A 27,618-nucleotide genomic window follows, 5' to 3' on the forward strand; every position below is an offset into this window, starting at 1 on the left:
TCGACTTTAGCGGTATCTTTTTTTATTGCCTGTTGTAATACTACGGCACCACGAGTTACCGGTGCGCATATCATGAAATACATTTCATCGAACAGCGCTGCCATTTTCTTTGACTATAGAGATAAGCGGCTTTACTCAATGATGAAAAAACTGTATCAGGCAGCAATGACGAGACGATTTTGTTTATTTCAACTAATTGATTATTTTATTGTTTTAACAAGCTGATGAGCACCAAGAAACTCGTTAATGAGTGCTCCAGATGTAAAGGGGGTGTAGCTCAGTGATAGAGCGCTCGCTTTGCATGTGAGAAGTCCCGGGTTGAATCCCCGGCACCTCCAAAGCGCTCTCGACATTAGCGGGATCTTTTTTTATTGCCTGTTGTAATACTACGGCACCACGAGTCACCGGTACGCATATCATGAAATACATTTAATCGAACAGCGCTGCCATTTTCTTTGACTATAGAGATAAGCGGCTTATCTCAATGATGAAAAAACTGTATCAGGCAGCAATGACGAGATGATTTTGTTTATTTCAACTATTGAATTATTTTATTGTTAGAACATGCTGATGAGCACCAAGAAACTCGTTAATTAGTGCCCCAGATGTAACAGGGGTGTAGCTGAGTGGTAGAGCGCTCGCTTTGCATGTGAGAAGTCCCGGGTTCAATCTCCGGCACCTGCAAAGCGCTCTCGACTTTAGCGGTATCTTTTTTATTGCCTGCTGTAATACTACGGCACCACGAGTTACCGGTGCGCATATCATGAAATACATTTCATCGAACAGCGCTGCCATTTTCTTTGACTATAGAGATAAGCGGCTTTCCTCAATGATGAAAAAACTGTATGAGGCAGCAATGACGAGATGATTTTGTTTATTTCAACTATTGAATTATTTTATTGTTAGGAGAAGCTGTTGAGCACCAAGAAACTCGTTAATGAGTGCTCCAGATCTAACGGGGGTGTAGCTCAGTGGTATAGCGCTCGCTTTGCATGTGAGTAGTCCCGGGTTCAGACCCCGGCACCTCGAAAGCGCTCTCAACTTTAGCGGTATCTTTTTTTATTGCCTGTTGTAATACTGCGGCACCACGAGTTACCGGTGCGCATATCATGAAATACATTTCATCGAACAGCGCTGCCATTTTTTTTGACTATAGAGATAAGCGGCTTTCCTCAATGATGAAAAAAACTGTATCAGGCAGCAATGACGAGACGATTTTGTTTATTTCAACTTATTGATTATTTTATTGTTTTAACAAGCTGATGATCACCAAGAAACTCGTTAATGAGTGCTCCAGATGTAAAGGGGGTGTAGCTCAGTGGTAGAGCGCTCGCTTTGCATGTGAGAAGTTCTGGGTTGAATCCCCGGCACCTCCAAAGCGCTCTCGACATTAGCGGGATCTTTTTTCATTGCCTGTTGTAATACTACGGCACCACGAGTCACCGGTACGCATATCATGAAATACATTTCATCGAACAGCGCTGCCATTTTCTTTGACTATAGAGATAAGCGGCTTTCCTCAATGATGAAAAAAACTGTATCAGGCAGCAATGACGAGACGATTTTGTTTATTTCAACTTATTGATTATTTTATTGTTTTAACAAGCTGATGATCACCAAGAAACTCGTTAATGAGTGCTCCAGATGTAAAGGGAGTGTAGCTCAGTGGTAGAGCACTCGCTTTGCATGTGAGAAGTCCTGGGTTGAATCCCCGGTACCTCCAAAGCGCTCTCGACGTTAGCGGGATCTTTTTTTCATTGCCTGTTGTAATACTACGGCACCACGAGTCACCGGTGCGCATATCATAAAATACGTTTCATCGAACAGCGCTGCCATTTTCTTTGACTATAGAGATAAGTGGCTTTTCTCAATAATGAAAAAACTGTATCAGGCAGCAATGACAAGATGATTTTGTTTATTTCAACTATTGAATTATTTTATTGTTAGAACAAGCTGATGAGCACCAAGAAACTCGTTAATGAGTGCTCCAGATGTAAAGGGGGTGTAGCTCAGTGGTAGAGTGCTCGCTTAGCATGTGAGTACTCCCGGGTTCAGACCCCGGCACCTCGAAAGCGCTTTCGACTTTAGCGGTATCTTTTTTTATTGCCTGTTGTAATACTACGGCACCACGAGTTACCGGTGCGCATATCATTAAATACATTTCATCGAACATCGTTGCCATTTTCTTTGACTATAAAATATGCAGCTTTCCTCAATGATGAAAAAACTGTATCAGGCAGAATGACGAGATGATTTTGCTTATTTCAACTAATTGATTATCTTATTGTTTGAACAAGCTGATGAGCACCAAGAAACTCGTTAATGAGTGCTCCAGATGTAACGGGGGATGTATATATGTTTGTGAATGTTGTATGTAAACAGGCAATAAAGAAAGAAAAAGGGTGTAGCTCAGTGGTAGAGCGCTCGCTTTGCATGTGAGAAGTCCCGGGCTCAATCTCCGGCACCTGGAAAGCGCTCTCGACTTTAGCGGTATCTTTTTTATTGCCTGCTGTAATACTACGGCACCACTAGTTACCGGTGCGCATATCATGAAATACATTTCATCGAACAGCGCTGCCATTTTCTTTGACTATAGAGATAAGCGGCTTTCCTCAATGATGAAAAAAACTGTATCAGGCAGCAATGACGAGATGATTTTTTTTATTTCAACTATTGAATTATTTTATTGTTGAAACAAGCTGATGAGCACCAAGAAACTCGTTAATGAGTGCTCCAGATGTAACGGGGGATGTATATATGTTTGTGAATGTTGTATGTAAACAGGCAATAAAGAAAGAAAAAAGGGTGTAGCTCAGTGGTAGAGCGCTCGCTTTGCATGTGAGAAGTCCCGGGTTCAATCCCCGGCACCTGCAAAGTGCTCTCGACTTTAGCGGTATCTTTTTTATTTCCTGCTTTAATACTACGGCACCACGAGTTACCGGTGCGCATATCATGAAATACATTTCATCGAACAGCACTGCCATTTTCTTTGACTATAGAAATATGCAGCTTTTCTCAATGATGAAAAAACTGTATCAGGCAGCAATGACGAGATGATTTTGTTTATTTCAACTATTGAATTATTTTATTGTTAGAACAAGCTGATGAGCACCAAGAAACTCGTTAATGAGTGCTCCAGATGTAACGGGGGTGTAGCTCAGTGGTAGAGTGCTCGCTTTGCATGTGAGAAGTCTCGGGTTCAATCCCCGGCACCTCCAAAGCGCTTTCGACTTTAGCGGTATCTTTTTTTATTGCCTGTTGTAATACTACGGCACCACGAGTTACCGGTGCGCATATCATGAAATACATTTCATCGAACAGCGCTGCCATTTTCTTTGACTATAGAGATAAGCGGCTTTACTCAATGATGAAAAAACTGTATAAGGCAGCAATGACGAGACGATTTTGTTTATTTCAACTAATTGATTATTTTATTGTTTTAACAAGCTGATGAGCACCAAGAAACTCGTTAATGAGTGCTCCAGATGTAAAGGGGGTGTAGCTCAGTGGTAGAGCGCTCGCTTTGCATGTGAGAAGTCCCGGGTTGAATCCCCGGCACCTCCAAAGCGCTCTCGACATTAGCGGGATCTTTTTTTATTGCCTGTTGTAATACTACGGCACCACGAGTCACCGGTACGCATATCATGAAATACATTTCATCGAACAGCGCTGCCATTTTCTTTGACTATAGAGATAAGCGGCTTATCTCAATGATGAAAAAACTGTATCAGGCAGCAATGACGAGATGATTTTGTTTATTTCAACTATTGAATTATTTTATTGTTAGAACATGCTGATGAGCACCAAGAAACTCGTTAATTCGTGCCCCAGATGTAACAGGGGTGTAGCTGAGTGGTAGAGCGCTCGCTTTGCATGTGAGAAGTCCCGGGTTCAATCTCCGGCACCTGCAAAGCGCTCTCGACGTTAGCGGTATCTTTTTTATTGCCTGCTGTAATACTACGGCACCACGAGTTACCGGTGCGCATATCATGAAATACATTTCATCGAACAGCGCTGCCATTTTCTTTGACTATAGAGATAAGCGGCTTTCCTCAATGATGAAAAAACTGTATGAGGCAGCAATGACGAGATGATTTTGTTTATTTCAACTATTGAATTATTTTATTGTTAGGAGAAGCTGTTGAGCACCAAGAAACTCGTTAATGAGTGCTCCAGATCTAACGGGGGTGTAGCTCAGTGGTAGAGCGCTCGCTTTGCATGTGAGTAGTCCCGGGTTCAGACCCCGGCACCTCGAAAGCGCTCTCAACTTTAGCGGTATCTTTTTTTATTGCCTGTTGTAATACTACGGCACCACGAGTTACCGGTGCGCATATCATGAAATACATTTCATCGAACAGCGCTGCCATTTTTTTTTTTGACTATAGAGATAAGCGGCTTTCCTCAATGATGAAAAAAACTGTATCAGGCAGCAATGACGAGACGATTTTGTTTATTTCAACTTATTGATTATTTTATTGTTTTAACAAGCTGATGATCACCAAGAAACTCGTTAATGAGTGCTCCAGATGTAAAGGGGGTGTAGCTCAGTGTAGAGCGCTCGCTTTGCATGTGAGAAGTTCTGGGTTGAATCCCCGGCACCTCCAAAGCGCTCTCGACATTAGCGGGATCTTTTTTCATTGCCTGTTGTAATACTACGGCACCACGAGTCACCGGTACGCATATCATGAAATACATTTCATCGAACAGCGCTGCCATTTTCTTTGACTATAGAGATAAGCGGCTTTCCTCAATGATGAAAAAAACTGTATCAGGCAGCAATGACGAGACGATTTTGTTTATTTCAACTTATTGATTATTTTATTGTTTTAACAAGCTGATGATCACCAAGAAACTCGTTAATGAGTGCTCCAGATGTAAAGGGGGTGTAGCTCAGTGGTAGAGCACTCGCTTTGCATGTGAGAAGTCCTGGGTTGAATCCCCGGTACCTCCAAAGCGCTCTCGACGTTAGCGGGATCTTTTTTTCATTGCCTGTTGTAATACAACGGCACCACGAGTCACCGGTGCGCATATCATAAAATACGTTTCATCGAACAGCGCTGCCATTTTCTTTGACTATAGAGATAATCGGCTTTTCTCAATAATGAAAAAACTGTATCAGGCAGCAATGACAAGATGATTTTGTTTATTTCAACTATTGAATTATTTTATTGTTAGAACAAGCTGATGAGCACCAAGAAACTCGTTAATGAGTGCTCCAGATGTAAAGGGGGTGTAGCTCAGTGGTAGAGTGCTCGCTTAGCATGTGAGTACTCCCGGGTTCAGACCCCGGCACCTCGAAAGCGCTTTCGACTTTAGCGGTATCTTTTTTTATTGCCTGTTGTAATACTACGGCACCACGAGTTACCGGTGCGCATATCATTAAATACATTTCATCGATCATCGTTGCCATTTTCTTTGACTATAAAATATGCAGCTTTCCTAAATGATGAAAAAACTGTATCAGGCAGAATGACGAGATGATTTTGTTTATTTCAACTAATTGATTATCTTATTGTTTGAACAAGCTGATGAGCACCAAGAAACTCGTTAATGAGTGCTCCAGATGTAACGGGGGATGTATATATGTTTGTGAATGTTGTATGTAAACAGGCAATAAAGAAAGAAAAAGGGTGTAGCTCAGTGGTAGAGCGCTCGCTTTGCATGTGAGAAGTCCCGGGCTCAATCTCCGGCACCTGGAAAGCGCTCTCGACTTTAGCGGTATCTTTTTTATTGCCTGCTGTAATACTACGGCACCACTAGTTACCGGTGCGCATATCATGAAATACATTTCATCGAACAGCGCTGCCATTTTCTTTGACTATAGAGATAAGCGGCTTTCCTCAATGATGAAAAAAACTGTATCAGGCAACAATGACGAGATGATTTTGTTTATTTCAACTATTGAATTATTTTATTGTTGAAACAAGCTGATGAGCACCAAGAAACTCGTTAATGAGTGCTCCAGATGTAACGGGGGATGTATATATGTTTGTGAATGTTGTATGTAAACAGGCAATAAAGAAAGAAAAAAGGGTGTAGCTCAGTGGTAGAGCGCTCGCTTTGCATGTGAGAAGTCCCGGGTTCAATCCCCGGCACCTGCAAATTGCTCTCGACTTTAGCGGTATCTTTTTTATTTCCTGCTTTAATACTACGGCACCACGAGTTACCGGTGCGCATATCATGAAATACATTTCATCGAACAGCGCTGCCATTTTCTTTGACTATAGAGATAAGCGGCTTTCCTCAATGATGAAAAAAACTGTATCAGGCAGCAATGACGAGACAATTTTGTTTATTTCAACTAATTGAATATTTTATTGTTTGACCAAGCTGATGAGCACCAAGAAACTCGTTAATGAGTGCCCCAGATGTAACAGGGGTGTAGCTCAGTTGTAGAGCGCTCGCTGTGCATGTGAGAAGTCCCGGGTTCAATCTCCGGCACCTCCCAAGCGCTCTCCACTTTAGCGGTATCTTTTCTATTGCCTGCTGTATTACTACGGCACCACGAGTTACCGGTGCGCATATCATGAAATACATTTCATCGAACAGCGCTGCCATTTTCTTTGACTGTAGAGATAAGCGGCTTTTCTCAATGATGAAAAAACTGTATCAGGCAGCAATGACGAGATGATTTTGTTTATTTCAACCATTGAATTATTTTATTGTTAGAACAAGCTAATGAGCACCAAGAAACTCTGTAATGCGTGCTCCAAATGTAACGGGGGTGTAGCTCAGTGGTAGAGCGCTCGCTTTGCATGTGAGAAGTCCCGGGCTCAATCCCCAGTACCTCCAAAGCGCTCTCGACTTTAGCGGTATCATTTTTATTGCCTGTTGTAATACTACGGCACCACGAGTTACCGGTGCGCATATCATGAAATACATTTCATCGAACATCGCTGCCATTTTCTTTGACTATAGAGATAAGCGACTTTTCTCAGTGATGAAAAAACTGTATCAGGCAGCAATGACGAGATGATTTTGTTTATTTCAACTATTGAATTATTTTATTGCTGAAACAAGCTGATGAGCACCAAGAAACTCGTTAATGAGTGCTCCAGATGTAACAGGGGTGTAGCTCAGTGGTAGAGCGCTCGCTTTGCATGTGAGAAGTCCCGGGTTCAATCTCCGGCACCTCCCAAGCGCTCTCCACTTTAGCGGTATCTTTTCTATTGCCTGCTGTATTACTACGGCACCACGAGTTACCGGTGCGCATATCATGAAATACATTTCATCGAACAGCGCTGCCATTTTCTTTGACTGTAGAGATAAGCGGCTTTTCTCAATGATGAAAAAACTGTATCAGGCAGCAATGACGAGATGATTTTGTTTATTTATACTATTGAATTATTTTATTGTTAGGAGAAGCTGATGAGCACCAAGAAACTCGTTAATGAGTGCCTCAGATGTAACGGGGGTGTAGCTCAGTGGTAGAGCGCTCGCTTTGCATGTGAGAAGTCGCGGGTTCAATCCCCGGCTCCTCCAAAGCACTCTCGACTTTAGCGGTATCTTCTTTATTGCCTGTTGCAATACTACGGCACCATGAGTTACCGGTGCGCATATCATGAAGTACATTTCATCGAACAGCGCTGCCATTTTCTTTGACTATAGAGATAAGCGGCTTTCCTCAATGATGAAAAAAACTGTATCAGGCAGCAATGACGAGACGATTTTGTTTACTTCAACACATTGATTATTTTATTCTTTTAACAAGCTGATGAGCACCAAGAAACTCGTTAATGAGTGCTCCAGATGTAAAGGGGGTGTAGCTCAGTGGTAGAGCGCTCGCTTTGCATGTGAGAAGTCCTGGGTTGAATCCCCGGCACCTCCAAAGTGCTCTCGACATTAGCGGGATCTTTTTTCATTGCCTGTTGTAATACTACGGCACCACGAGTCACCGGTACGCATATCATGAAATACATTTCATCGAACAGCGCTGCCATTTTCTTTGACTATAGAGATAAGCGGCTTTTCTCAAAGATAAAAAACTGTATCAGGCAGCAATGACGAGATGATTTTGTTTATTTCAACCATTGAATTATTTTATTGCTAGAACAAGCTGATGAGCACCAAGAAACTTGTTAATGAGTGCTCCAGATGTAAAGAAGGTGTAGCTCAGTGGTAGAGCGCTCGCTTTGCATGTGAGTAGTCCCGGGTTAAGACCCCGGCACCTCGAAAGCGCTTTCGACTTTAGCGGTATCTTTTTTTAATGCCTGTTGTAATACTACGGCACCACGAGTTACCGGTGCGCATATCATTAAATACATTTCATCGAACATCGTTGCCATTTTCTTTGACTATAAAATATGCAGCTTTCCTCAATGATGAAAAAACAGTATCAGGCAGAATGACGAGATGATTTTGTTTATTTCAACTAATTGATTATCTTATTGTTTGAACAAGCTGATGAGCACTAAGAAACTCGTTAATGAGTGCTCCAAATGTAACGGAGGTGTAGCTCAGTGGTAGAGCGCTCGCTTCGCATGTGAGAAGTCCCGGGTTCAATCCCCGGCACCTCCAAAGCACTCTCGACTTTAGCGGTATCTTTTTTATTGCCTGTTGTAATACTACGGCACCACGAGTTACCGGTGCGCATATCATGAAATACATTTCATCGAACAGCGCTGCCATTTTCTTTGACTATGGAGATAAGCGGCTTTTCTCAATGATGAAAAAACTGTATCAGCAGCAATGACGAGATGATTTTGTTTATTTCAACTATTGAATATTTTTATTGTTAGGAGAAGCTGATGAGCACCAAGAAACTCGTTAATGAGTGCTCCAGATGTAACGGGGGTGTAGCTCAGTGGTAGAGCGCTCGCTTTGCATGTGAGTAGTCCCGGGTTCAGACACCGGCACCTCGAAAGCGCTCTTGACTTTAGCGGTATCTTTTTTTATTGCCTGTTGTAATACTACGGCACCACGAGTTACCGGTGCGCATATCATGAAATACATTTCATCGAACAGCGCTGCCATTTTCTTTGACTATAGAAATATGCAGCTTTTCTCAATGATGAAAAAACTGTATCAGGCAGCAATGACGAGATGATTTTGTTTATTTCAACTATTGAATTATTTTATTGTTAGAACAAGCTGATGAGCACCAAGAAACTCGTTAATGAGTGCTCCAGATGTAACGGGGGTGTAGCTCAGTGGTAGAGTGCTCGCTTTGCATGTGAGAAGTCTCGGGTTCAATCCCCGGCACCTCCAAAGCGCTTTCGAATTTAGCGGTATCTTTTTTTATTGCCTGTTGTAATACTACGGCACCACGAGTTACCGGTGCGCATATCATGAAATACATTTCATCGAACAGCGCTGCCATTTTCTTTGACTATAGAGATAAGCGGCTTTACTCAATGATGAAAAAACTGTATCAGGCAGCAATAACGAGACGATTTTGTTTATTTCAACTAATTGATTATTTTATTGTTTTAACAAGCTGATGAGCACCAAGAAACTCGTTAATGAGTGCTCCAGATGTAAAGGGGGTGTAGCTCAGTGGTAGAGCGCTCGCTTTGCATGTGAGAAGTCCCGGGTTGAATCCCCGGCACCTCCAAAGCGCTCTCGACATTAGCGGGATCTTTTTTTATTGCCTGTTGTAATACTACGGCACCACGAGTCACCGGTACGCATATCATGAAATACATTTCATCGAACAGCGCTGCGATTTTCTTTGACTATAGAGATAAGCGGCTTTTCTCAATGATGAAAAAACTGTATCAGGCAGCAATGACGAGATGATTTTGTTTATTTCAACTATTGAATTATTTTATTGTTAGAACATGCTGATGAGCACCAAGAAACTCGTTAATTAGTGCTCCAGATGTAAAGGGGGTGTAGCTTAGTGGTAGAGCGCTCGCTTTGCATGTGAGTAGTCCCGGGTTCAGACCCCGGCACCTCGAAAGCGCTCTCGACTTTAGCGGTATCTTTTTTTATTGCCTGTTGTAATACTACGGCACCACGAGTTACCGGTGCGCATATCATTAAATACATTTCATCGAACAGCGCTGCCATTTTCTTTGACTATAGAAATATGCAGCTTTCCTCAATGATGAAAAAACTGTATCAGGCAGAATGACGAGATGATTTTGTTTATTTCAACTAATTGATTATCTTATTGTTTGAACAAGCTAATGAGCACCAAGAAACTCGTTAATGAGTGCTCCAAGTGTAACGGGGGTGTAGCTCAGTGGTAGAGCGCTCGCTTTGCATGTGAGAAGTCCCGGGTTCAATCCCCGGCACCTCCAAAGCACTCTCGACTTTAGCGGTATCTTTTTTATTGCCTGTTGTAATACTACGGCACCACGAGTTACCGGTGCGCATATCATGAAATACATTTCATCGAACAGCGCTGCCATTTTCTTTGACTATAGAGATAAGCGGCTTTACTCAATGATGAAAAAACTGTATCAGGCAGCAATAACGAGACGATTTTGTTTATTTCAACTAATTGATTATTTTATTGTTTTAACAAGCTGATGAGCACCAAGAAACTCGTTAATGAGTGCTCCAGATGTAACAGGGGTGTAGCTCAGTGGTAGAGCGCTCGCTTTGCATGTGAGAAGTCCCGGGTTCAATCTCCGGCACCTCCCAAGCGCTCTCCACTTTAGCGGTATCTTCTCTATTGCCTGCTGTATTACTACGGCACCACGAGTTACCGGTGCGCATATCATGAAATACATTTCATCGAACAGCGCTGCCATTTTCTTTGACTGTAGAGATAAGCGGCTTTTCTCAATGATGAAAAAACTGTATCAGGCAGCAATGACGAGATGATTTTGTTTATTTATACTATTGAATTATTTTATTGTTAGGAGAAGCTGATGAGCACCAAGAAACTCGTTAATGAGTGCTTCAGATGTAACGGGGGTGTAGCTCAGTGGTAGAGCGCTCGCTTTGCATGTGAGAAGTCGCGGGTTCAATCCCCGGCTCCTCCAAAGCACTCTCGACTTTAGCGGTATCTTTTTTATTGCCTGTTGCAATACTACGGCACCACGAGTTACCGGTGCGCATATCATGAAATACATTTCATCGAACAGCGCTGCCATTTTTTTTTGACAATAGAGATAAGCGACTTTTCTCAATGATGAAAAAAAACTGTATCAGGCAGCAATGACGAGATGATTTTGTTTATTTCAACTATTGAATAATTTTATTGTTAGGAGAAGCTGTTGAGCACCAAGAAACTCGTTAATGAGGGCTCCAGATGTAACAGGGGTGTAGCTCAGTGGTAGAGCGCTCGCTTTGCATGTGAGAAGTCCCGGGTTCAATCTCCGGCACCTCCCAAGCGCTCTCCACTTTAGCGGTATCTTTTTTATTGCCTGCTGTAATACTACGGCACCACGAGTTACCGGTGCGCATATCATGAAATACATTTCATCGAACAGCGCTGCCATTTTCTTTGACTGTAGAGATAAGCGGCTTTTCTCAATGATGAAAAAACTGTATCAGGCAGCAATGACGAGATGATTTTGTTTATTTATACTATTGAATTATTTTATTGTTTGAACAAGCTTATGAGCACCAAGAAACTCGTTAATTAGTGGCCCAGATGTAACAGGGGTGTAGCTGAGTGGTAGAGCGCTCGCTTTGCATGTGAGAAGTCCCGAGTTCAATCTCCGGCACCTGCAAAGCGCTCTCGACTTTAGCGGTATCTTTTTTATTGCCTGCTGTAATACTACGGCACCACGAGTTACCGGTGCGCATATCATGAAATACATTTCATCGAACAGCGCTGCCATTTTCTTTGACTATAGAGATAAGCGGCTTTCCTCAATGATGAAAAAACTGTATCAGGCAGCAATGACGAGATGATTTTGTTTATTTCAACTATTGAATTATTTTATTGTTAGGAGAAGCTGTTGAGCACCAAGAAACTCGTTAATGAGTGCTCCAGATCTAACGGGGGTGTAGCTCAGTGGTAGAGCGCTCGCTTTGCATGTGAGTAGTCCCGGGTTCAGACCCCGGCACCTCGAAAGCGCTCTCAACTTTAGCGGTATCTTTTTTTATTGCCTGTTGTAATACTACGGCACCACGAGTTACCGGTGCGCATATCATGAAATACATTTCATCGAACAGCGCTGCCATTTTCTTTGACTATAGAGATAAGCGGCTTTCCACAATGATGAAAAAAACTGTATCAGGCAGCAATGACGAGACGATTTTGTTTATTTCCACTCATTGATTATTTTATTGTTTTAACAAGCTGATGATCACCAAGAAACTCGTTAATGAGTGCTCCAGATGTAAAGGGGGTGTAGCTCAGTGGTAGAGCGCTCGCTTTGCATGTGAAAAGTCCTGGGTTGAATCCCCGGCACCTCCAAAGCGCTCTCGACATTAGCGGGATCTTTTTTCATTGCCTGTTGTAATACTACGGCACCACGAGTCACCGGTACGCATATCATGAAATGCATTTCATCGAACAGCGCTGCCATTTTCTTTGACTATAGAGATAAGCGGCTTTTCTCAATGATGAAAAAACTGTATCAGGCAGCAATGACGAGATGATTTTGTTTATTTCAACTATTGAATATTTTTATTGTTAGGAGAAGCTGATGAGCACCAAGAAACTCGTTAATGAGTGCTCCAGATGTAACGGGGGTGTAGCTCAGTGGTAGAGCGCTCGCTTTGCATGTGAGTAGTCCCGGGTTCAGACACCGGCACCTCGAAAGCGCTCTTGACTTTAGCGGTATCTTTTTTTATTGCCTGTTGTAATACTACGGCACCACGAGTTACCGGTGCGCATATCATGAAATACTATTCATCGAACAGCGCTGCCATTTTCTTTGACTATAGAAATATGCAGCTTTTCTCAATGATGAAAAACTGTATCAGGCAGCAATGACGAGATGATTTTGTTTATTTCAACTATTGAATTATTTTATTGTTAGAACAAGCTGATGAGCACCAAGAAACTCGTTAATGAGTGCTCCAGATGTAACGGGGGTGTAGCTCAGTGGTAGAGTGCTCGCTTTGCATGTGAGAAGTCTCGGGTTCAATCCCCGGCACCTCCAAAGCGCTTTCGACTTTAGCGGTATCTTTTTTTATTGCCTGTTGTAATACTACGGCACCACGAGTTACCGGTGCGCATATCATGAAATACATTTCATCGAACAGCGCTGCCATTTTCTTTGACTATAGAGATAAGCGGCTTTACTCAATGATGAAAAAACTGTATCAGGCAGCAATAACGAGACGATTTTGTTTATTTCAACTAATTGATTATTTTATTGTTTTAACAAGCTGATGAGCACCAAGAAACTCGTTAATGAGTGCTCCAGATGTAAAGGGGGTGTAGCTCAATGGTAGAGCGCTCGCTTTGCATGTGAGAAGTCCCGGGATGAATCCCCGGCACCTCCAAAGCGCTCTCGACATTAGCGGGATCTTTTTTTATTGCCTGTTGTAATACTACGGCACCACGAGTCACCGGTACGCATATCATGAAATACATTTCATTGAACAGCGCTGCCATTTTTTTTTACTATAGAGATAAGCGGCTTTTCTCAATGATGAAAAAACTGTATCAGGCAGCAATGACGAGATGATTTTGTTTATTTCAACTATTGAATTATTTTATTGTTAGAACATGCTGATGAGCACCAAGAAACTCGTTAATTAGTGCTCCAGATGTAAAGGGGGTGTAGCTCAGTGGTAGAGCGCTCGCTTTGCATGTGAGTAGTCCCGGGTTCAGACCCCGGCACCTCGAAAGCGCTCTCGACTTTAGCGGTATCTTTTTTTATTGCCTGTTGTAATACTACGGCACCACGAGTTACCGGTGCGCATATCATTAAATACATTTCATCGAACAGCGCTGCCATTTTCTTTGACTATAGAAATATGCAGCTTTCCTCAATGATGAAAAAACTGTATCAGGCAGAATGACGAGATGATTTTGTTTATTTCAACTAATTGATTATCTTATTGTTTGAACAAGCTAATGAGCACCAAGAAACTCGTTAATGAGTGCTCCAAATGTAACGGGGGTGTAGCTCAGTGGTAGAGCGCTCGCTTTGCATGTGAGAAGTCCCGGGTTCAATCCCCGGCACCTCCAAAGCACTCTCGACTTTAGCGGTATCTTTTTTATTGCCTGTTGTAATACCTCAGCACCACGAGTTACCGGTGTGCATATCATGAAATACATTTCATCGAACAGCGCTGCCATTTTCTTTGACTATAGAGATAAGCGACTTTTCTCAATGATGAAAAAAACGGTATCAGGCAGCAATGACGAGATGATTTTGTTCATTTCAACTATTGAATTATTTTATTGTTAGAACAAGCTAATGAGCACCAAGAAACTTGGTAATGAGTGCTCCAAATGTAACGGGGGTGTAGGTCAGTGGTAGAGCGCTCGCTTTGCATGTGAGAAGTCCCGGGCTCAATCCCCAGTACCTCCAAAGCGCTCTCGACTTTAGCGGTATCTTTTTTATTGCCTGTTGTAATACTACGGCACCACGAGTTACCGGTGCGCATATCATGAAATACATTTCATCGAACATCGCTGCCATTTTCTTTGACTATAGAGATAAGCGACTTTTCTCAATGATGAAAAAAACTGTATCAGGCAGCAATGACGAGATGATTTTGTTTATTTCAACTATTGAATTATTTTATTGTTGAAACAAGCTGATGAGCACCAAGAAACTCGTTAATGAGTGCTCCAGATGTAACAGGGGTGTAGCTCAGTGGTAGAGCGCTCGCTTTGCATGTGAGAAGTCCCGGGTTCAATCTCCGGCACCTCCCAAGCGCTCTCCACTTTAGCGGTATCTTTTCTATTGCCTGCTGTATTACTACGGCACCACGAGTTACCGGTGCGCATATCATGAAATACATTTCATCGAACAGCGCTGCCATTTTTTTTTACTGTAGAGATAAGCGGCTTTTCTCAATGATGAAAAAACTGTATCAGGCAGCAATGACGAGATGATTTTGTTTATTTATACTATTGAATTATTTTATTGTTAGGAGAAGCTGATGAGCACCAAGAAACTCGTTAATGAGTGCTTCAGATGTAACGGGGGTGTAGCTCAGTGGTAGAGCGCTCGCTTTGCATGTGAGAAGTCGCGGGTTCAATCCCCGGCTCCTCCAAAGCACTCTCGACTTTAGCGGTATCTTTTTTATTGCCTGTTGCAATACTACGGCACCACGAGTTACCGGTGCGCATATCATGAAATACATTTCATCGAACAGCGCTGCCATTTTTTTTGACAATAGAGATAAGCGACTTTTCTCAATGATGAAAAAAAAACTGTATCAGGCAGCAATGACGAGATGATTTTGTTTATTTCAACTATTGAATTATTTTATTGTTAGGAGAAGCTGTTGAGCACCAAGAAACTCGTTAATGAGTGCTCCAGATGTAACAGGGGTGTAGCTCAGTGGTAGAGCGCTCGCTTTGCATGTGAGAAGTCCCGGGTTCAATCTCCGGCACCTCCCAAGCGCTCTCCACTTTAGCGGTATCTTTTTTATTGCCTGCTGTAATACTACGGCACCACGAGTTACCGGTGCGCATATCATGAAATACATTTCATCGAACAGCGCTGCCATTTTCTTTGACTGTAGAGATAAGCGGCTTTTCTCAATGATGAAAAAAACTGTATCAGGCAGCAATGACGAGATGATTTTGTTTATTTATACTATTGAATTATTTTATTGTTTGAACAAGCTGATGAGCACCAAGAAACTCGTTAATTAGTGCCCCAGATGTAACAGGGGTGTAGCTGAGTGGTAGAGCGCTCGCTTTGCATGTGAGAAGTCCCGGGTTCAATCTCCGGCACCTGCAAAGCGCTCTCGACTTAAGCGGTATCTTTTTTATTGCCTGCTGTAATACTACGGCACCACGAGTTACCGGTGCGCATATCATGAAATACATTTCATCAAACAGCGCTACCATTTTCTTTGACTATAGAGATAAGCGGCTTTCCTCAATGATGAAAAAACTGTATCAGGCAGCAATGATGAGATGATTTTGTTTATTTCAACTATTGAATTATTTTATTGTTAGGAGAAGCTGTTGAGCACCAAGAAACTCGTTAATGAGTGCTCCAGATCTAACGGGGGTGTAGCTCAGTGGTAGAGCGCTCGCTTTGCATTTGAGTAGCTCCGGGTTCAGACCCCGGCACCTCGAAAGCGCTCTCAACTTTAGCGGTATCTTTTTTTATTGCCTGTTGTAATACTACGGCACCACGAGTTACCGGTGCGCATATCATGAAATACATTTAATCGAACAGCGCTGCCATTTTCTTTGACTATAGAGATAAGCGGCTTTCCTCAATGATGAAAAAAACTGTATCAGGCAGCAATGACGAGACGATTTTGTTTATTTCAACTATTGAATTATTTTATTGTTAGAACAAGCTGATGAGCACCAAGAAACTCGTTAATGAGTGCTCCAGATGTAAAGGGGGTGTAGCTCAGTGGTAGAGCGCTCGCTTCGCATGTCAGAAATCCCGGGTTCAATCCCCGGCACCTCCAAAGCACTCTCGACTTTAGCGATAACTTTTTTTATTGCCTGTTGTAATACTACGGCAACACGAGTTTCCGGTGCGCATATCATGAAATACATTTCATCGAACAGCGCTGCCATTTTCTTTGACTATAGAAATATGCAGCTTTTCTCAATGATGAAAAAACTGTATCAGGCAGCAATGACGAGATGATTTTGTTTATTTCAACTATTGAATTATTTTATTGTTAGAACAAGCTGATGAGCACCAAGAAACTCGTTAATGAGTGCTCCAGATGTAACGGGGGTGTAGCTCAGTGGTAGAGTGCTCGCTTTGCATGTGAGAAGTCTCGGGTTCAATCCCCGGCACCTCCAAAGCGCTCTAGACTTCAGCGGTATCTTATTTTATTGCCTGTTGTAATACTACGGCACCACGAGTTACCGGTGCGCATATCATGAAATACATTTCATCGAACAGCGCTGCCATTTTCTTTGACTATAGAGATAAGCGGCTTTCCTCAATGATGAAAAAAACTGTATCAGGCAGCAATGACGAGACGATTTTGTTTATTTCAACTAATTGATTATTTTATTGTTTTAACAAGCTGATGAGCACCAAGAAGCTCGTTAATGAGTGCTCCAGATGTAAAGGGGGTGTAGCTCAGTGGTAGAGCGCTCGCTTTGCATGTGAGAAGTCCCGGGTTGAATCCCCGGCACCTCCAAAGCGCTCTCGACATTAGCGGGATCTTTTTTTATTGCCTGTTGTAATACTACGGCACCACGAGTCACCGGTACGCATATCATGAAATACATTTCATCGAACAGCGCTGGCATTTTCTTTGACTATAGAGATAAGCGGCTTTCCTCAATGATGAAAAAAACTGTATCAGGCAGCAATGACGAGACAATTTTGTTTATTTCAACTTATTGATTATTTTATTGTTTTAACAAGCTGATGATCACCAAGAAACTCGTTAATGAGTGCTCCAGATGTAAAGGGGGTGTAGCTCAGTGGTAGAGCGCTCGCTTTGCATGTGAGAAGTCCTGGGTTGAATCCCCGGCACCTCCAAAGCGCTCTCGACATTAGCGGGATCTTTTTTCATTGCCTGTTGTAATACTACGGCACCACGAGTCACCGGTACGCATATCATGAAATGCATTTCATCGAACAGCGCTGCCATTTTCTTTGACTATAGAGATAAGCGGCTTTTCTCAATGATGAAAAAACTGTATCAGGCAGCAATGACGAGATGATTTTGTTTATTTCAACTATTGAATTATTTTATTGTTAGAACAAGCTGATGAGCACCAAGAAACTCGTTAATGAGTGCTCCAGATGTAAAGGGGGTGTAGCTCAGTGGTAGAGCGCTCGCTTTGCATGTGAGTAGTCCCGGGTTCAGAACCCGGCACCACGAAAGCGCTCTCGACTTTAGCGGTATCTTTTTTTATTGCCTGTTGTAATACTACGGCACCACGAGTTACCGATGCGCATATCATGAAATACATTTCATCGAAAAGCGCTGCCAATTTCTTTGACTATAGAAACATGCAGCTTTCCTCAATGATGAAAAAACTGTATCAGGCAGCAATGACGAGACATTTTGTTTATTTCAACTATTGAATTATTTCATTGTTAGAACAAGCTGATGAGCACCAAGAAACTCGTTAATGAGTGCTCCAGATGTAACGGGGGTGTAGCTCAGTGGTAGAGCGCTCGCTTCGCATGTCAGAAATCCCGGGTTCAATCCCCGGCACCTCCAAAGCACTCTCGACTTTAGCGATAACTTTCTTTATTGCCTGTTGTAATACTACGGCAACACGAGTTTCCGGTGCGCATATCATGAAATACATTTCATCGAACAGCGCTGCCATTTTCTTTGACTATAGAAATATGCAGCTTTTCTCAATGATGAAAAAACTGTATCAGGCAGCAATGACGAGATGATTTTGTTTATTTCAACTATTGAATTATTTTATTGTTAGAACAAGCTGATGAGCACCAAGAAACTCGTTAATGAGTGCTCCAGATGTAACGGGGGTGTAGCTCAGTGGTAGAGTGCTCGCTTTGCATGTGAGAAGTCTCGGGTTCAATCCCCGGCACCTCCAAAGCGCTCTCGACTTCAGCGGTATCTTTTTTTATTGCCTGTTGTAATACTACGGCACCACGAGTTACCGGTGCGCATATCATGAAATACATTTCATCGAACAGCGCTGCCATTTTCTTTGACTATAGAGATAAGCGGCTTTCCTCAATGATGAAAAAAACTGTATCAGGCAGCAATGACGAGACGATTTTGTTTATTTCAACTAATTGATTATTTTATTGTTTTAACAAGCTGATGAGCACCAAGAAGCTCGTTAATGAGTGCTCCAGATGTAAAGGGGGTGTAGCTCAGTGGTAGAGCGCTCGCTTTGCATGTGAGAAGTCCCGGGTTGAATCCCCGGCACCTCCAAAGCGCTCTCGACATTAGCGGGATCTTTTTTTATTGCCTGTTGTAATACTACGGCACCACGAGTCACCGGTACGCATATCATGAAATACATTTCATCGAACAGCGCTGGCATTTTCTTTGACTATAGAGATAAGCGGCTTTCCTCAATGATGAAAAAAACTGTATCAGGCAGCAATGACGAGACAATTTTGTTTATTTCAACTAATTGATTATTTTATTGTTTGAACAAGCTGATGAGCACCAAGAAACTCGTTAATTAGTGCCCCAGATGTAACAGGGGTGTAGCTGAGTGGTAGAGCGCTCGCTTTGCATGTGAGAAGTCCCGGGTTCAATCTTCGGCACCTGCAAAGCGCTCTCGACTTTACCGGTATCTTTTTTATTGCCTGCTGTAATACTACGGCACCACGAGTTACCGGTGCGCATATCATGAAATACATTTCATCGAACAGCGCTGCAATTTTCTTTGACTATAGAGATAAGCGGCTTTCCTCAATGATGAAAAAACTGTATCAGGCAGCAATGACGAGATGATTTTGTTTATTTCAACTATTGAATTATTTTATTGTTAGAACAAGCTGATGAGCACCAAGAAACTCGTTAATGAGTGCTCCAGATGTAAAGGGGGTGTAGCTCAGTGGTAGAGCGCTCGCTTTGTATGTGAGTAGTCCCGGGTTCAGACCCCGGCACCTCGAAAGCGCTCTCGACTTTAGCGGTATCTTTTTTTATTGCCTTTTGTAATACTACGGCACCACGAGTTACCGGTGCGCATATCATTAAATACATTTCATCGAACATCGTTGCCATTTTCTTTGACTATAGAAATATGCAGCTTTCCTCAATGATGAAAAAACTGTATCAGGCAGAATGACGAGATGATTTTGTTTATTTCAACTAATTGATTATCTTATTGTTTGAACAAGCTGATGAGCACCAAGAAACTCGTTAATGAGTGCTCCAAATGTAACGGGGGTGTAGCTCAGTGGTAGAGTGCTCGCTTTGCATGTGAGAAGTCCCGGGTTCAATCCCCGGCAACTCCAAAGCACTCTCAACTTTAGCGGTATCTTTTTTATTGCCTGTTGTAATACTACGGTACCACGAGTTACCGGTGCGCATATCATGAAATACATTTCATCGAACAGCGCTGCCATTTTCTTTGACTATAGAGATAAGCGGCTTTTCTCAATGATGAAAAACTGTATCAGGCAGCAATGACGAGATTATTTTGTTTATTTCAACAATTGAATGATTTTATTGTTAGGAGAAGCTGATGAGCACCAAGAAACTCGTTAATGAGTGCTCCCGATGTAACGGGGGTGTAGCTCCGTGGTAGAGCGCTCGCTTTGCATGTGAGTAGTCCCGGGTTCAGACCCCGGCACCTCGAAAGCGCTCTCGACTTTAGCGGTATCTTTTTTTATTGCCTGTTGTAATACTACGGCACCACGAGTTACCGGTGCGCATATCATGAAATACATTTCATCGAACAGCGCTGCCATTTTCTTTGACTATAGAGATAAGCGGCTTTTCTCAATGATGAAAAAACTGTATCAGGCAGCAATGACGAGATTATTTTGTTTATTTCAACTATTGAATGATTTTATTGTTAGGAGAAGCTGATGAGCACCAAGAAACTCGTTAATGAGTGCTCCAGATGTAACGGGGGTGTAGCTCAGTGGTAGAGCGCTCGCATTGCATGTGAGTAGTCCCGGGTTCAGACCCCGGCACCACGAAAGCGCTCTCGACTTTAGCGGTATCTTTTTTTATTGCCTGTTGTAATACTGCGGCACCACGAGTTACCGATGCGCATATCATGAAATACATTTCATCGAAAAGCGCTGCCAATTTCTTTGACTATAGAAATATGCAGCTTTCCTCAATTATGAAAAAACTGTATCAGGCAGCAATGACGAGACGATTTTGTTTATTTCAACTTATTGATTATTTTATTGTTTTAACAAGCTGATGATCACCAAGAAACTCGTTAATGAGTGCTCCAGATGTAAAGGGGGTGTAGCTCAGTGGTAGAGCGCTCGCTCTGCATGTGAGAAGTCCTGGGTTGAATCCCCGGCACCTCCAAAGCGCTCTCGACATTAGCGGGATCTTTTTTCATTGCCTGTTGTAATACTACGGCACCACGAGTCACCGGTACGCATATCATGAAATGCATTTCATCGAACAGCGCTGCCATTTTCTTTGACTATAGAGATAAGCGGCTTTTCTCAATGATGAAAAAACTGTATCAGGCAGCAATGACGAGATGATTTTGTTTATTTCAACTATTGAATTATTTTATTGTTTGAACAAGCTGATGAGCACCAAGAAACTCGTTAATTAGTGCCCCAGATGTAACAGGGGTGTAGCTGAGTGGTAGAGCGCTCGCTTTGCATGTGAGAAGTCCCGGGTTCAATCTCCGGCCCCTGCAAAGCGCTCTCGACTTTAGCGGTATCTTTTTTATTGCCTGCTGTAATACTACGGCACCACGAGTTACCGGTGCGCATATCATGAAATACATTTCATCGAACAGCGCTGCCATTTTCTTTGACTATAGAGATAAGCGGCTTTCCTCAATGATGAAAAAACTGTATCAGGCAGCAATGATGAGATGATTTTGTTTATTTCAACTATTGAATTATTTTATTGTTAGGAGAAGCTGTTGAGCACCAAGAAACTCGTTAATGAGTGCTCCAGATCTAACGGGGGTGTAGCTCAGTGGTAGAGCGCTCGCTTTGCATGTGAGTAGCTCCGGGTTCAGACCCCGGCACCTCGAAAGCGCTCTCAACTTTAGCGGTATCTTTTTTTATTGCCTGTTGTAATACTACGGCACCACGAGTTACCGGTGCGCATATCATGAAATACATTTCATCGAACAGCGCTGCCATTTTCTTTGACTATAGAGATAAGCGGCTTTCCTCAATGATGAAAAAAACTGTATCAGGCAGCAATGACGAGACGATTTTGTTTATTTCAACTATTGAATTATTTTATTGTTAGAACAAGCTGATGAGCACCAAGAAACTCGTTAATGAGTGCTCCAGATGTAAAGGGGGTGTAGCTCAGTGGTAGAGCGCTCGCTTTGCATGTGAGTAGTCCCGGGTTCAGACCCCGGCACCACGAAAGCGCTCTCGACTTTAGCGGTATCTTTTTTTATTGCCTGTTGTAATACTACGGCACCACGAGTTACCGATGCGCATATCATGAAATACATTTCATCGAAAAGCGCTGCCAATTTCTTTGACTATAGAAACATGCAGCTTTCCTCAATGATGAAAAAACTGTATCAGGCAGCAATGACGAGACATTTTGTTTATTTCAACTATTGAATTATTTCATTGTTAGAACAAGCTGATGAGCACCAAAAAACTCGTTAATGAGTGCTCCAGATGTAACGGGGGTGTAGCTCAGTGGTAGAGCGCTCGCTTCGCATGTCAGAAATCCCGGGTTCAATCCCCGGCACCTCCAAAGCACTCTCGACTTTAGCGATAACTTTTTTTATTGCCTGTTGTAATACTACGGCAACACGAGTTTCCGGTGCGCATATCATGAAATACATTTCATCGAACAGCGCTGCCATTTTCTTTGACTATAGAAATATGCAGCTTTTCTCAATGATGAAAAAACTGTATCAGGCAGCAATGACGAGATGATTTTGTTTATTTCAACTATTGAATTATTTTATTGTTAGAACAAGCTGATGAGCACCAAGAAACTCGTTAATGAGTGCTCCAGATGTAACGGGGGTGTAGCTCAGTGGTAGAGTGCTCGCTTTGCATGTGAGAAGTCTCGGGTTCAATCCCCGGCACCTCCAAAGCGCTCTAGACTTCAGCGGTATCTTTTTTTATTGCCTGTTGTAATACTACGGCACCACGAGTTACCGGTGCGCATATCATGAAATACATTTCATCGAACAGCGCTGCCATTTTCTTTGACTATAGAGATAAGCGGCTTTCCTCAATGATGAAAAAAACTGTATCAGGCAGCAATGACGAGACGATTTTGTTTATTTCAACTAATTGATTATTTTATTGTTTTAACAAGCTGATGAGCACCAAGAAGCTCGTTATTGAGTGCTCCAGATGTAAAGGGGGTGTAGCTCAGTGGTAGAGCGCTCGCTTTGCATGTGAGAAGTCCCGGGTTGAATCCCCGGCACCTCCAAAGCGCTCTCGACATTAGCGGGATCTTTTTTTATTGCCTGTTGTAATACTACGGCACCACGAGTCACCGGTACGCATATCATGAAATACATTTCATCGAACAGCGCTGGCATTTTCTTTGACTATAGAGATAAGCGGCTTTCCTCAATGATGAAAAAAACTGTATCAGGCAGCAATGACGAGACAATTTTGTTTATTTCAACTTATTGATTATTTTATTGTTTTAACAAGCTGATGATCACCAAGAAACTCGTTAATGAGTGCTCCAGATGTAAAGGGGGTGTAGCTCAGTGGTAGAGCGCTCGCTTTGCATGTGAGAAGTCCTGGGTTGAATCCCCGGCACCTCCAAAGCGCTCTCGACATTAGCGGGATCTTTTTTCATTGCCTGTTGTAATACTACGGCACCACGAGTCACCGGTACGCATATCACGAAATGCATTTCATCGAACAGCGCTGCCATTTTCTTTGACTATAGAGATAAGCGGCTTTTCTCAATGATGAACAAACTGTATCAGGCAGCAATGACGAGATGATTTTGTTTATTTCAACTATTGAATTATTTTATTGTTAGAACAAGCTGATGAGCACCAAGAAACTCGTTAATGAGTGCTCCAGATGTAAAGGGGGTGTAGCTCAGTGGTAGAGCGCTCGCTTTGCATGTGAGTAGTCCCGGGTTCAGACCCCGGCACCACGAAAGCGCTCTCGACTTCAGCGGTATCTTTTTTTATTGCCTGTTGTAATACTACGGCACCACGAGTTACCGGTGCGCATATCATGAAATACATTTCATCGAACAGCGCTGCCATTTTCTTTGACTATAGAGATAAGCGGCTTTCCTCAATGATGAAAAAAACTGTATCAGGCAGCAATGACGAGACGATTTTGTTTATTTCAACTAATTGATTATTTTATTGTTTTAACAAGCTGATGAGCACCAAGAAGCTCGTTAATGAGTGCTCCAGATGTAAAGGGGGTGTAGCTCAGTGGTAGAGCGCTCGCTTTGCATGTGAGAAGTCCCGGGTTGAATCCCCGGCACCTCCAAAGCGCTCTCGACATTAGCGGGATCTTTTTTTATTGCCTGTTGTAATACTACGGCACCACGAGTCACCGGTACGCATATCATGAAATAAATTTCATCGAACAGCGCTGGCATTTTCTTTGACTATAGAGATAAGCGGCTTTCCTCAATGATGAAAAAAACTGTATCAGGCAGCAATGACGAGACAATTTTGTTTATTTCAACTAATTGATTATTTTATTGTTTGAACAAGCTGATGAGCACCAAGAAACTCGGTAATTAGTGCCCCAGATGTAACAGGGGTGTAGCTGAGTGGTAGAGCGCTCGCTTTGCATGTGAGAAGTCCCGGGTTCAATCTTCGGCACCTGCAAAGCGCTCTCGACTTTAGCGGTATCTTTTTTATTGCCTGCTGTAATACTACGGCACCACGAGTTACCGGTGCGCATATCATGAGATACATTTCATCGAACAGCGCTGCAATTTTCTTTGACTATAGAAATATGCAGCTTTTCTCAATGATGAAAAAACTGTATCAGGCAGCAATGACGAGATTATTTTGTTTATTTCAACTATTGAATGATTTTATTGTTAGGAGAAGCTGATGAGCACCAAGAAACTCGTTAATGAGTGCTCCCGATGTAACGGGGGTGTAGCTCCGTGGTAGAGCGCTCGCTTTGCATGTGAGTAGTCCCGGGTTCAGACCCCGGCACCTCGAAAGCGCTCTCGACTTTAGCGGTATCTTTTTTTATTGCCTGTTGTAATACTACGGCACCACGAGTTACCGGTGCGCATATCATGAAATACATTTCATCGAACAGCGCTGCCATTTTCTTTGACTATAGAAATATGCAGCTTTTCTCAATGATGAAAAAACTGTATCAGGCAGCAATGACGAGATGATTTTGTTTATTTCAACTATTGAAATATTTTATTGTTAGAACAAGCTGATGAGCACCAAGAAACTCGTTAATGAGTGCTCCAGATGTAACGGGGGTGTAGCTCAGTGGTAGAGTGCTCGCTTTGCATGTGAGAAGTCTCGGGTTCAATCCCCGGCACCTCCAAAGCGCTCTCGACTTTAGCGGTATCTTTTTTTATTGCCTGTTGTAATACTACGGCACCACGAGTTACCGGTGCGCATATCATGAAATACATTTCATCGAACAGCGCTGCCATTTTCTTTGACTATAGAGATAAGCGGCTTTCCTCAATGATGAAAAAAACTGTATCAGGCAGCAATGACGAGACGATTTTGTTTATTTCAACTAATTGATTATTTTATTGTTTTAACAAGCTGATGAGCACCAAGAAGCTCGTTAATGAGTGCTCCAGATGTAAAGGGGGTGTAGCTCAGTGGTAGAGCGCTCGCTTTGCATGTGAGAAGTCCCGGGTTGAATCCCCGGCACCTCCAAAGCGCTCTCGACATTAGCGGGATCTTTTTTTATTGCCTGTTGTAATACTACGGCACCACGAGTCACCGGTACGCATATCATGAAATACATTTCATCGAACAGCGCTGGCAATTTTTTTGACTATAGAGATAAGCGGCTTTTCTCAATGATGAAAAAAACTGTATCAGGCAGCAATGACGAGACAATTTTGTTTATTTCAACTAATTGATTTGAGACGCAGCTGAGCTGCCGACGAGAGCGGACGCGTTTCGACGGCTCCGTGAATATCGGCTGAAAGCATCGGCTCGCGCGACCATCGCCCCACCGGCGTTCCCCCACTCTCAGCGCCCTGGCTCAACGCAACGCCGCCCAGCTCTCTGGCCCCACCGGCTAAGGACAGACCTGCCGGACGCCCTGGACGAGGCCGTGGGGTCGCCCCCAAGCACTCTTCTTCCGGACACCATCGACGACCTGGACTAACCACCCTTGGTGCCGTTCACTTCAACATTGTGCGTGGGACGCTCGCCAGGACAGTTCCGGCGTCTCGCCGGTTGCATCTGGCAGCGGCAACGCTCCCGTGTTCTTCATGTGAACCAGTAACGATGGCTGCAGCGGAGCTTAAGATGCAGCCATCACAACCATCATCCGCTCCGAAACGCAGTGCGAAACGCGTGGCTGACTCACAAATGGGAATAGATGATTTGTCTGCTTCAGCCACACCGGCAAGCAAGCGGGAGTGCCCCTCCCCGGCAGCTGTCGCCTCGCCTGGCACCGAGTCTAAGTACAAAGTCATCGTAAAACCTCGTGAGTGCTTCGATGTATCAAAATTGTCAAATCGCCTCCTTCAGTCAGCCTTCGACACCTGCCTCAACACCACCGCGTTTCAAGGTTTCTCCATTCACCATCCCACCAACAGCGTATCCGTATGGGTGCGTTCGCTAGCAGACGTTGACCGCCTCACCCACCTGCAAACTCTGCAGTCACAGCTGATTGTACTGTACAGGTGCAAGCGTACTTGAGTTCCGGCTCGGACTTGCGTCGGTATGTGGTCTCTGGGGTTGACCCAGGGGAATCGCCGGAGGGCCTTATCACTGCTTTGACCTGCTCCACACACAAGATTGTAACAGCTCGTTATATGGGCCGTGGACGCACGTGCCTTGTCACTCTCCAAGGGCCTCGAACGCCACCAAGCCGCATTACGTACTATGGATGCATCCTGAAATTTCATGTGTACAAGCCCGGTGTGGTACACTGCTATCGGTGTTTTCGTACCGGTCACATGCGAGATTCTTGTCCCCAACCCGCAGACACCTCCATGGAGTCCGTCGAGACGCGCACGTACAAATGTGGGCTCTGCCAAACGGACGATCATGAAATAACGTCCAAAGATTGTCCAGTTAAACAGAAGGCTCTCAAAGCCCGTCGCCAACGCAAGCGCCGCCAGCGTTCGGTGACACAAGAAGAAAGGGACGCCGACATTCCGACTAGCAACCGGTTTGAACTGTTGTCCCCCTCCGAAGAGGACACACCAGCGTTGGTAGAACCTGAAAATGCTTGCTATGAAGTCCCCACGTACAGCGACGCCGTCAAGCGGGGCAAAAAACGTGTTCAGCAGCCTGCGAATACGCCTAAATTGAGCGTTACGGGTACAGACGATCTGGCGAAGCTTGACCAACAGATACAGCAGCTCCAAATGGAAGTCAAGCGCCTCGCTCAACGCAGAACCCATCTCGCTCGACCCGCTGGACCAACTGCGATGCGCGGTACAGACGTGCCGTACGCTGCTTCTGTGCCTGAATTATCCTGCGCAAGCGCGTCAGCACCAGTCAAGATGACTCCGGCAGAGCTCCTCCACTTTGTTGCCCGGCAACTGCAAGAGCTTTCAAAGGTGGTGCTCGCCAACCTTCCACCGCAATGACCACTCCTTTGAAAGCAACGCGCCACCACTGTGTCCTGCAGTGGAACTGCCGGGGACTTGCAAATAAAGTTGGTGAGCTTCGCTATCGCCTTGCGCTGGGGAAGCTCCCCGCTTGGTGCCTGCTTCTACAAGAAACGAATTCGCTTCCACGCATCCCTGGATTCACTGCGTATGATTCCCCAACCATCCCTGATCGACGCTGCACCAATGCGTTGGGACCTCCAGGCAAGGCTGCAGTGTATGTTGTGACTA

At 43.6% G+C, this 27,618-nt stretch overlaps 44 non-coding genes across 44 annotated transcripts; all 44 read left to right on the forward strand.

Annotated features, from left to right (window-relative positions):
• Positions 1–266: 266 nt before the first annotated feature.
• Positions 267–338, forward strand: TRNAA-UGC (transfer RNA alanine (anticodon UGC)). The gene has a single exon. It is a non-coding gene; the product is annotated as a tRNA-Ala (tRNA).
• A 966-nt stretch (positions 339–1,304) lies between these two features.
• TRNAA-UGC (transfer RNA alanine (anticodon UGC)) lies at positions 1,305–1,376 on the forward strand. The gene has a single exon. It is a non-coding gene; the product is annotated as a tRNA-Ala (tRNA).
• A 275-nt stretch (positions 1,377–1,651) lies between these two features.
• On the forward strand, positions 1,652–1,723 carry TRNAA-UGC (transfer RNA alanine (anticodon UGC)). The gene has a single exon. It is a non-coding gene; the product is annotated as a tRNA-Ala (tRNA).
• Positions 1,724–3,146: 1,423 nt separating this feature from the next.
• TRNAA-UGC (transfer RNA alanine (anticodon UGC)) lies at positions 3,147–3,218 on the forward strand. The gene has a single exon. It is a non-coding gene; the product is annotated as a tRNA-Ala (tRNA).
• A 274-nt stretch (positions 3,219–3,492) lies between these two features.
• On the forward strand, positions 3,493–3,564 carry TRNAA-UGC (transfer RNA alanine (anticodon UGC)). The gene has a single exon. It is a non-coding gene; the product is annotated as a tRNA-Ala (tRNA).
• A 618-nt stretch (positions 3,565–4,182) lies between these two features.
• TRNAA-UGC (transfer RNA alanine (anticodon UGC)) lies at positions 4,183–4,255 on the forward strand. Its single transcript has one exon. It is a non-coding gene; the product is annotated as a tRNA-Ala (tRNA).
• Positions 4,256–4,879: 624 nt separating this feature from the next.
• Positions 4,880–4,951, forward strand: TRNAA-UGC (transfer RNA alanine (anticodon UGC)). The gene has a single exon. It is a non-coding gene; the product is annotated as a tRNA-Ala (tRNA).
• A 1,769-nt stretch (positions 4,952–6,720) lies between these two features.
• On the forward strand, positions 6,721–6,792 carry TRNAA-UGC (transfer RNA alanine (anticodon UGC)). Its single transcript has one exon. It is a non-coding gene; the product is annotated as a tRNA-Ala (tRNA).
• Positions 6,793–7,065: 273 nt separating this feature from the next.
• TRNAA-UGC (transfer RNA alanine (anticodon UGC)) lies at positions 7,066–7,137 on the forward strand. Its single transcript has one exon. It is a non-coding gene; the product is annotated as a tRNA-Ala (tRNA).
• Positions 7,138–7,410: 273 nt separating this feature from the next.
• TRNAA-UGC (transfer RNA alanine (anticodon UGC)) lies at positions 7,411–7,482 on the forward strand. Its single transcript has one exon. It is a non-coding gene; the product is annotated as a tRNA-Ala (tRNA).
• Positions 7,483–7,756: 274 nt separating this feature from the next.
• TRNAA-UGC (transfer RNA alanine (anticodon UGC)) lies at positions 7,757–7,828 on the forward strand. Its single transcript has one exon. It is a non-coding gene; the product is annotated as a tRNA-Ala (tRNA).
• A 617-nt stretch (positions 7,829–8,445) lies between these two features.
• Positions 8,446–8,517, forward strand: TRNAA-CGC (transfer RNA alanine (anticodon CGC)). Its single transcript has one exon. It is a non-coding gene; the product is annotated as a tRNA-Ala (tRNA).
• Positions 8,518–9,135: 618 nt separating this feature from the next.
• On the forward strand, positions 9,136–9,207 carry TRNAA-UGC (transfer RNA alanine (anticodon UGC)). The gene has a single exon. It is a non-coding gene; the product is annotated as a tRNA-Ala (tRNA).
• A 274-nt stretch (positions 9,208–9,481) lies between these two features.
• Positions 9,482–9,553, forward strand: TRNAA-UGC (transfer RNA alanine (anticodon UGC)). The gene has a single exon. It is a non-coding gene; the product is annotated as a tRNA-Ala (tRNA).
• Positions 9,554–10,172: 619 nt separating this feature from the next.
• On the forward strand, positions 10,173–10,244 carry TRNAA-UGC (transfer RNA alanine (anticodon UGC)). Its single transcript has one exon. It is a non-coding gene; the product is annotated as a tRNA-Ala (tRNA).
• Positions 10,245–10,517: 273 nt separating this feature from the next.
• Positions 10,518–10,589, forward strand: TRNAA-UGC (transfer RNA alanine (anticodon UGC)). Its single transcript has one exon. It is a non-coding gene; the product is annotated as a tRNA-Ala (tRNA).
• Positions 10,590–10,862: 273 nt separating this feature from the next.
• TRNAA-UGC (transfer RNA alanine (anticodon UGC)) lies at positions 10,863–10,934 on the forward strand. Its single transcript has one exon. It is a non-coding gene; the product is annotated as a tRNA-Ala (tRNA).
• A 276-nt stretch (positions 10,935–11,210) lies between these two features.
• Positions 11,211–11,282, forward strand: TRNAA-UGC (transfer RNA alanine (anticodon UGC)). The gene has a single exon. It is a non-coding gene; the product is annotated as a tRNA-Ala (tRNA).
• A 617-nt stretch (positions 11,283–11,899) lies between these two features.
• TRNAA-UGC (transfer RNA alanine (anticodon UGC)) lies at positions 11,900–11,972 on the forward strand. The gene has a single exon. It is a non-coding gene; the product is annotated as a tRNA-Ala (tRNA).
• Positions 11,973–12,247: 275 nt separating this feature from the next.
• Positions 12,248–12,319, forward strand: TRNAA-UGC (transfer RNA alanine (anticodon UGC)). Its single transcript has one exon. It is a non-coding gene; the product is annotated as a tRNA-Ala (tRNA).
• A 619-nt stretch (positions 12,320–12,938) lies between these two features.
• On the forward strand, positions 12,939–13,010 carry TRNAA-UGC (transfer RNA alanine (anticodon UGC)). Its single transcript has one exon. It is a non-coding gene; the product is annotated as a tRNA-Ala (tRNA).
• A 274-nt stretch (positions 13,011–13,284) lies between these two features.
• On the forward strand, positions 13,285–13,356 carry TRNAA-UGC (transfer RNA alanine (anticodon UGC)). Its single transcript has one exon. It is a non-coding gene; the product is annotated as a tRNA-Ala (tRNA).
• A 274-nt stretch (positions 13,357–13,630) lies between these two features.
• On the forward strand, positions 13,631–13,702 carry TRNAA-UGC (transfer RNA alanine (anticodon UGC)). Its single transcript has one exon. It is a non-coding gene; the product is annotated as a tRNA-Ala (tRNA).
• A 273-nt stretch (positions 13,703–13,975) lies between these two features.
• On the forward strand, positions 13,976–14,047 carry TRNAA-UGC (transfer RNA alanine (anticodon UGC)). Its single transcript has one exon. It is a non-coding gene; the product is annotated as a tRNA-Ala (tRNA).
• A 620-nt stretch (positions 14,048–14,667) lies between these two features.
• Positions 14,668–14,739, forward strand: TRNAA-UGC (transfer RNA alanine (anticodon UGC)). Its single transcript has one exon. It is a non-coding gene; the product is annotated as a tRNA-Ala (tRNA).
• Positions 14,740–15,012: 273 nt separating this feature from the next.
• Positions 15,013–15,084, forward strand: TRNAA-UGC (transfer RNA alanine (anticodon UGC)). The gene has a single exon. It is a non-coding gene; the product is annotated as a tRNA-Ala (tRNA).
• Positions 15,085–15,360: 276 nt separating this feature from the next.
• Positions 15,361–15,432, forward strand: TRNAA-UGC (transfer RNA alanine (anticodon UGC)). The gene has a single exon. It is a non-coding gene; the product is annotated as a tRNA-Ala (tRNA).
• A 966-nt stretch (positions 15,433–16,398) lies between these two features.
• TRNAA-CGC (transfer RNA alanine (anticodon CGC)) lies at positions 16,399–16,470 on the forward strand. Its single transcript has one exon. It is a non-coding gene; the product is annotated as a tRNA-Ala (tRNA).
• Positions 16,471–16,744: 274 nt separating this feature from the next.
• TRNAA-UGC (transfer RNA alanine (anticodon UGC)) lies at positions 16,745–16,816 on the forward strand. Its single transcript has one exon. It is a non-coding gene; the product is annotated as a tRNA-Ala (tRNA).
• Positions 16,817–17,091: 275 nt separating this feature from the next.
• Positions 17,092–17,163, forward strand: TRNAA-UGC (transfer RNA alanine (anticodon UGC)). Its single transcript has one exon. It is a non-coding gene; the product is annotated as a tRNA-Ala (tRNA).
• A 275-nt stretch (positions 17,164–17,438) lies between these two features.
• Positions 17,439–17,510, forward strand: TRNAA-UGC (transfer RNA alanine (anticodon UGC)). Its single transcript has one exon. It is a non-coding gene; the product is annotated as a tRNA-Ala (tRNA).
• Positions 17,511–18,129: 619 nt separating this feature from the next.
• Positions 18,130–18,201, forward strand: TRNAA-CGC (transfer RNA alanine (anticodon CGC)). Its single transcript has one exon. It is a non-coding gene; the product is annotated as a tRNA-Ala (tRNA).
• A 274-nt stretch (positions 18,202–18,475) lies between these two features.
• TRNAA-UGC (transfer RNA alanine (anticodon UGC)) lies at positions 18,476–18,547 on the forward strand. Its single transcript has one exon. It is a non-coding gene; the product is annotated as a tRNA-Ala (tRNA).
• Positions 18,548–18,822: 275 nt separating this feature from the next.
• Positions 18,823–18,894, forward strand: TRNAA-UGC (transfer RNA alanine (anticodon UGC)). The gene has a single exon. It is a non-coding gene; the product is annotated as a tRNA-Ala (tRNA).
• A 620-nt stretch (positions 18,895–19,514) lies between these two features.
• On the forward strand, positions 19,515–19,586 carry TRNAT-UGU (transfer RNA threonine (anticodon UGU)). Its single transcript has one exon. It is a non-coding gene; the product is annotated as a tRNA-Thr (tRNA).
• Positions 19,587–19,859: 273 nt separating this feature from the next.
• TRNAA-UGC (transfer RNA alanine (anticodon UGC)) lies at positions 19,860–19,931 on the forward strand. The gene has a single exon. It is a non-coding gene; the product is annotated as a tRNA-Ala (tRNA).
• Positions 19,932–20,895: 964 nt separating this feature from the next.
• TRNAA-UGC (transfer RNA alanine (anticodon UGC)) lies at positions 20,896–20,967 on the forward strand. Its single transcript has one exon. It is a non-coding gene; the product is annotated as a tRNA-Ala (tRNA).
• Positions 20,968–22,278: 1,311 nt separating this feature from the next.
• On the forward strand, positions 22,279–22,350 carry TRNAA-CGC (transfer RNA alanine (anticodon CGC)). Its single transcript has one exon. It is a non-coding gene; the product is annotated as a tRNA-Ala (tRNA).
• A 274-nt stretch (positions 22,351–22,624) lies between these two features.
• TRNAA-UGC (transfer RNA alanine (anticodon UGC)) lies at positions 22,625–22,696 on the forward strand. The gene has a single exon. It is a non-coding gene; the product is annotated as a tRNA-Ala (tRNA).
• A 275-nt stretch (positions 22,697–22,971) lies between these two features.
• Positions 22,972–23,043, forward strand: TRNAA-UGC (transfer RNA alanine (anticodon UGC)). Its single transcript has one exon. It is a non-coding gene; the product is annotated as a tRNA-Ala (tRNA).
• Positions 23,044–23,318: 275 nt separating this feature from the next.
• Positions 23,319–23,390, forward strand: TRNAA-UGC (transfer RNA alanine (anticodon UGC)). The gene has a single exon. It is a non-coding gene; the product is annotated as a tRNA-Ala (tRNA).
• Positions 23,391–24,011: 621 nt separating this feature from the next.
• Positions 24,012–24,083, forward strand: TRNAA-UGC (transfer RNA alanine (anticodon UGC)). Its single transcript has one exon. It is a non-coding gene; the product is annotated as a tRNA-Ala (tRNA).
• A 966-nt stretch (positions 24,084–25,049) lies between these two features.
• TRNAA-UGC (transfer RNA alanine (anticodon UGC)) lies at positions 25,050–25,121 on the forward strand. The gene has a single exon. It is a non-coding gene; the product is annotated as a tRNA-Ala (tRNA).
• Positions 25,122–25,396: 275 nt separating this feature from the next.
• Positions 25,397–25,468, forward strand: TRNAA-UGC (transfer RNA alanine (anticodon UGC)). Its single transcript has one exon. It is a non-coding gene; the product is annotated as a tRNA-Ala (tRNA).
• The last annotated feature ends 2,150 nt before the right edge of the window (positions 25,469–27,618 follow it).

The sequence above is a fragment of the Rhipicephalus microplus genome, chromosome 3, assembly GCF_043290135.1.
Source record: "Rhipicephalus microplus isolate Deutch F79 chromosome 3, USDA_Rmic, whole genome shotgun sequence".
Taxonomy (NCBI): Eukaryota; Metazoa; Arthropoda; class Arachnida; order Ixodida; family Ixodidae; genus Rhipicephalus; species Rhipicephalus microplus.